Source organism: Periplaneta americana, chromosome 1 (genome assembly GCF_040183065.1).
Source record: "Periplaneta americana isolate PAMFEO1 chromosome 1, P.americana_PAMFEO1_priV1, whole genome shotgun sequence".
Classification (NCBI taxonomy): Eukaryota; Metazoa; Arthropoda; class Insecta; order Blattodea; family Blattidae; genus Periplaneta; species Periplaneta americana.
Genome location: NC_091117.1, coordinates 36,954,328 through 36,961,332, shown reverse-complemented (window position 1 = coordinate 36,961,332; position 7,005 = coordinate 36,954,328). Strand labels below are relative to the sequence as shown.

The 7,005-nt window shown below is 37.2% G+C and overlaps 1 non-coding gene across 1 annotated transcript; it reads left to right on the top strand.

Annotated features, from left to right (window-relative positions):
• The first annotated feature begins 6,645 nt into the window (after positions 1–6,645).
• Positions 6,646–6,718, top strand: TRNAY-AUA (transfer RNA tyrosine (anticodon AUA)). Its single transcript has one exon. It is a non-coding gene; the product is annotated as a tRNA-Tyr (tRNA).
• Positions 6,719–7,005: the final 287 nt, after the last annotated feature.

The following is a 7,005-nucleotide window of genomic DNA, read 5'->3' as shown; positions in this document are numbered from 1 at the left end:
TAAGAATCTGCTGCAAAGAGTTTCGTGTGCAATTTTTTTTTAGTAAATCTTATATTCAGGCTTTACAATTTTTTGAAGTTTTAAGATGGATCAAAGTTCTTCTTCAGTTATAATATCTAATCCGGATTGACACAATTCTAAAGCCGCGCCTTCTCTTCCGCTGTCCATAAAGTTTGATTATAGCCTGGCCGCTCTTTCTCGGTTATTAGTTTTAATTAGATTTTATATATCTCACCTTACTCAGTTCTCTTAACATTTTCCATGCTTTAATTTGTGACCCAAGCACATTGTGTTCCATATCACCCATTAATTTTTCCCACTTCGTTTAATTTTATGGACTCAGTAGTTGCTGATCCTTCCTATATTCTTCGTTTTAATTCGGTTAACGCAAATTTAACTATTGAATTTCTGGAGGTTTTTTCTTATTAATTTATCTGAATATTCGTTCCTTTTTCTTCACATTTTTCTATCTCGTAGGACTTCAGCTGTTGCTTGAAGCTGCTGTTTTCACCCTCAATTTATATTGTATCTAATTTTGTGTTTACGTCTATAGATTACGTGTTTTTGGTGAGAAATTCTTTTTCTTCGCTGTAGGAATTTGATATTTTCATTTTATAATTTACCCACATTACAGCTTTCCTCTGTAGTCATTGTTTCATGAAACTACTCCGATTTATTAGAATTTAAATATTCTGAATTAAACGTTTCTGTTCAAATGAGTCCATTTGGAATCACTAAAATTTCTGTAATTTCTGACTCATATGATTTGCCTAATGATTCTATTTTATATCCTCAGAAGTTTTATTTGTTTATTTTAGTAGGCTATTTTACGACGCTTTATCATAATCTCAGGCTATTTAGCGTCTGAATGAGATGAAGGTCATATTCCCAGTGAAATGAGTCCGGGATCCAGCATCGAAAATTACCTAGCATTTGCTCATTTTGGGTTGAGGAAAACCCCGGAGAAAACCTCAACCAGGTAACTTGTCCCGACCGGGAATCGAACCCGGGCCCACGCTAACCGTTACTCCACAGGTGTGGACTCCTCAGAAGTAGTTTCGTTCTTTACCGATAGAATGCAGCACCCGCGAGTTCCTTGGCCAGCTGTTATTAGGAAGAGGATTGATTGCTTTTTTTTTTTTTCTTAGGTCAAAATACAAGATAGATGCAAAGAAAATAATTTTTATCCCACAAAAAATCCAGGTCAGAAGGAATTAAAAGATAATGGCCCGGGTTATATAATAATTTCTGAAAGATTGTATGTGTCGAACTAGAGGAGGTGTAATAATTTTTGTTAATTGTTAATATTATTATTATTAATATTAATTTGAAGTTAAAATCAGAAAGTTCCGTTGGTCCACGAAATCCATTAGTCTATAGGTCTAACATTTTATTTTAAATGTGCTTGTTTAATATTTTGAAGAGTTTAATGAAGTGAACTATCCAGTATGTTCCAAGACTGTTACGTTTCAAAGAAATTGTTCTTACTCTACAGAACTAGTTCTACTTTTTGTTGGGAATGTTTTAAGTCCTAATAATCTTCCTAGCTAAACATGATAATCGCTACTTATAGAGATGCGCCCCATAATAATTGTAGTATCAGTAGGCCTATCCATTGTTATACACGTAGTTTTTTACATATGGATATTACGATGTAAAGTACATGATCTGCAAGGTAAGAGAAATTGCCTGACTTTTAACATGTCTACTGAGAGCTGTGCCGCCACTCCGTTCAAATCATACTCGCATACAGAAGTGTGTCTAGTTAATGCTTACAAAAGATCCAGAAACAACGCCCGTTTCCATAACAACCTAAAAGAATGCACTGCGGATATTGGTTCTAAAAATAAGCTGATGGACTCGTCATTTTCTAATGTTGACCTTGAACCAATGTAAAAGGGTAGGTTGAAAGGCACATGCTACACATTTGTGACGTACCTTTCTTTCTTCGCTTGAACTATTATATAACATAAAATTCATGTCACTTTTAATGCCGATGTTTGTAAATAGAAAGGATTATAACAATAATTATAATAGTACATTATGCAACGAGCCTATAATGGTAGTAATTAAGACGCAAGTATGTTTATGAAACGAGCGCAAGCGAGTTTCATAATTTTCATACGATCGTCTTAATTACCATTATAGGCAAGTTTCATACGACTTTTTATGCTCGACCATATTTCTAACTTGAAATTATTCATAAGTATTCATGTTATTCTTATCTGACTGGGGAGCGGAACTGACCTTGTGCAATATCTCGTAAATTGTGAGATGTGCGCAGACGCGAAAGTATTGATTTTTTCCGAGAAACAAATGCCATTGACCTTGATATAATCTAGAGAGTAAAATAAACATTAATCTTGATATAACCTTGAAATTGATTTAGACATTGAAAAACGAGATGACAAATTGAATTTATTTGAATATTATTTACAATTAACGCTAATTATTATAGTAACAGAACATAGCCTTCTGCGACAGCATTGGATTTCCAGCCTCCGTGACGTTTCGCTAGTTGTCTTTCGATTACATATCCGAGAATAATCGATACTTACGCTTTCATATTGCTACAATGGTGTTTTCTGATTGGTGGAACACCTGAACTTTAATGAATAGGTGTACTTTAATGAGGTCCATTAAAGGGCTGCTACCAGGTGTATAATTACTACATTTCGGCAAGGTCGAACATAAAAATTAAATAGCCCTATATCTACTTAAACCGTAACTACAACTCATAAATCAAGTCAAATTTCTTAATTTTGGAATGTGTAATCCAGAAAATGAAAATGCCTCTTTCCGTTTTGGTACATTTTAACTTCCTTCATTTGGGTACGATTTTTTAATAATGGCTAAACGAAGAAAACTGAAAAAATGGCATTAGATTATGGTTCGCAACTTGATAAAGGAATTCATATTCTCCGGAACGCACAAATGTAAGGATAATGAGAGAATAAATGCCATCTTTGTCTGACTCACATTTGAGTGCGTAACGCATATGAAGTAGCTAAATATTAAACAAAGAGTTTAGTATCACTTGATGTTTCTCAGTTCACGGGAATGAATGTGTTAATTATGTAGGTTACTAGTATGTATTCGTATATACGACTGTTTTTTATACTCACTATCTTCTGCTCGGTGACAGTAAACACTGTTTTTACAAACCGTTATTTGTTTTTAACCTGATGATTTAGACTATGACCAAAAGTTGAAGTTATAAATTAAACGCTGGGATAGTTCTAGCTTACACGGTCTGGTGTAAGCTTGCGTGATTTAAAAATATTGACAAAAGTTGTTCACAAGAAGTTCATTTGTGCAGGAGGTGGGTAAACTTTCCTACACCCCGGTAGTTCCTGTCACAATTTACGTGTTGGTCTAGATCCCTTTTTCCTTTTTCTTTTTCCCTTCGAAAGACCGGTAACTTGATGTTAAAGTTTTGTGATTTTCTTAATTCAGAAAGAAGCAGAAAAGTCACGGACCGCTTTAGCAAGTGACGTCTAATTCATTACTCTGTAGTGGAAAGTTAAAAAGTACGATATTCTTGAAATCGTATTTCTATCAGTAACAAACAAGAAATCCACGTTTGTTTTGAAGTTAAGAATTTTATGCTGAATTTTTTGACATGGCTTGGAGAAGTGTTAAATTTAATAATATACTAATCTTCGTGGCAATATTATTACTTCTATAAGATATGAATGATGCTCTTGTGAACTAAATTTTCAGAAATATAGTAATAATTTCGGATGTCTTATTCACTACTACTACAGTACTGTTAGGCCTACTATTACTACTACTACTACGCCTACTACGACTGCTGCTGCTACTATTACTAGGCCTACTACTACTACTACTACTACTGCTGCTGCTGCTGGTGCTACTACTACTACTACTACTGCTGCTGCTGCTGCTGGTGCTACTACTACTGCTACTGCTACTACTACTGCTGCTGCTGCTGGTGCTACTACTGCTGCTACTGCTACTACTACTACTGCTGCTGCTACTACTACTACTACTGCTGCTACGACTACTGTTGCTGCTGCTACTACTACTACTACTACTACTACTGTTGCTGCTGCTACTACTACTACTACTGCTGCTGCTACTACTACTACTACTGCTGCTGGTGCTACTACTGCTACTACTACTACTGCTGATGCTACTACTATTGCTGCTACTACTATTGCTGCTGCTACTACTACTACTACTACTACTGCTGCTGCCGCTACTACTACTACTGCTGCTTGTGCTACTACTGCTACTACTACTACTGCTGCTGCTACTACTATTGCTGCTGCTACTACTATTGCTGCTGCTACTACTACTACTACTGCTGCCGCTACTACTACTACTGCTGCTGCTACTACTACTGCTTCTGCTGCTACTACTACTACTGCTGCCGCTACTACTACTACTGCTGCTGCTACTACTACTGCTTCTGCTGCTGCTACTACTACTACTGCTTCTGTTGCTACTACTACTACTGCTGCTACTACTACTGCTTCTGCTGCTACTACTACTACTGCTGCCGCTACTACTACTACTGCTGCTGCTACTACTACTGCTTCTGCTGCTGCTACTACTACTGCTTCTGTTGCTACTACTACTACTGCTGCTGCTACTACTACTATTGCTGCTGCTGCTACTACTACTACTACTACTACTACTACTACTACAATTGCTGCTGCTACTACTGCTGCTACTACTACTACTGCTACGGCTGCTGCTACTACTGCTACTACTGCTGCTGCTACTACTACTACTGCTGCTGCTACTAATAGGCCTACTGCTACTACTACTACTACTACTACTACTAGGCCTACTACTACTATACTATTATTACTATGAGGCCTACTACTACTACTACTACTGCTGCTGCTGCTACTACTACTACTACTGCTGCTACTACTACTACTGCTGCTGCTGCTACTACTACTACTACTATTGCTGCTGCTGCTACTACTACTACTACTACTACTATTGCTGCTGCTACTACTGCTACTACTACTATTGCTACTACTGCTACTACTGCTGCTGCTACTGCTGCTGCTGCTACTACTGCTACTACTACTGCTACTGCTACTGCTACTACTAGGCCTACTACTACTACTAGTCTATGCCTACCACTATTACTACTAATAGGCCTAATACTATTACTACTACTACTACTACTAGAGCAACTAGGCCTACTACTATTACTACTAGATTACTAGGCCTACTACTACTACTACTACTACGCCTACTACTAATACTACTACTACTAGGCCTACTACTACAGTACTACTACTACTACTAGGCCTACTACTACTACTATGCCTACTACTATTACTACTACTAGGCCTACTACTATTACTACTACTAGGCCTACTATTATTACTACTACTACTAGGCCTACTACTACTACTACTACTATGCCTACTACTATTACTACTACTAGGCCTACTACTATTACTACTACTTGGCCTACTACTACTATTACTACTGCTACTAGGTCTACTATTACTAGGCCTACTACTACTATTACTACTGCTACTAGGTCTACTACTGTAACTAATACTGCTACTACTACTAGATTTGTAATGGACGGAAGGCAGTAGGGCCTAGGCTTATACTGAAAGGGTTCGTAACATTGGCCTTGGCTTTCGGGCAGCATTAGTCATTTGCATACAACAAACCAGCCGAATCTAAGACAAAGATTTATTCCCCACTTCGGACGTCTTGTTTAGTCTTCAATATGCAATACTAGCCAGTAATAAACAGGTGTAGGAAATAACTATAATCCTCGCACTAAATATCGAAGAAGGCATTACCTCAATAGCGAGATGTGTAAACAAGGTTCATAATAAAGTTCACCAGAGTGTTAACAAACATGGCATTGCTTCGAACAATTGTCATGCGAAATAATTTATCCTCAGGAGCGGATGATTGGATTCTGTAATGTTATGATTGACTGTGCGCAATTCCAGTGCATGTATACGTTAGTTAATCAGTTTGTGTTCTCATCAGCCGAAGTGTGAAATAAAATTACCATCGAGCTCACATCGTTATGCGCGTCTGACGTCACGTAGGCCTATTCAGTGTCTACTACAGGCCGATCCTCCTCTTTCATATGTTAAAAATTAACATCTATAGACCTACATATTTTATTCCTCACAGGTAGAAATTACTTTTTAACATTCTGTTGTTCACGTTGTAACTCTTCGCTCCGAAATGCAAAGAATCCGGATTCGGTTCTTATAGGAAAAGCGGAAATTAACCTCTATTTGATAAAAGACTGGATGTATGCTGCCTGTTAATCAGTGACCAGGGAGTCACACTATTTATGAATTATAGGCCTAGTAATATTTACAGTTGGGCACTAGTTTAGGGAGCATTTTAAGAGAATTATGGTTCAAGTGAAAGATGACACTGAAAATAGTAGTAACTTATAATGATAGAGAGGCAAAGAATATCACCTCTATCAGTCATAAAATCAACTAGGGAGAAGATAACTGCCCAATAGCAGGCTGAAAACATGTTAACAAGGTAATGTAATATTATATGGCAGTTGACATTGGACATATACGTCAACATATATGTCTAACTTGGAGTCAGGCCACAAAGGGAAACATTGAGGGAGGAGGGTTCGATCCGGTGCTGTGGATTGAATTCGGCGTAGCTCAGTGGTCAGAGCACTTGGTACATAGAACCAAGGACCCGGGTTCGATCCCCGGCGCTGGAGCGAATTTTTCTCCTTAAATATTAATTTTTCTGCTTAAATATTAAGGTAATATAAAATTTAACACGTGAAAGACACTAATAGTTTTCGGAAGACATCTATAGGCTAAGTTAGTCTAGCTGTACCCAGAAGACACAATGGTAGAAGAGAGAATGGAAATCATAATAATAACAAATAATTGTAATGAAAGCAGTAGTGATAGTGTAGTCGCAAAAAAAGTCTAACTATAAATACCCACTTTGTTATAACGTTTTATTAGATTTTGTATTCATGACATTGGCATTATAGGT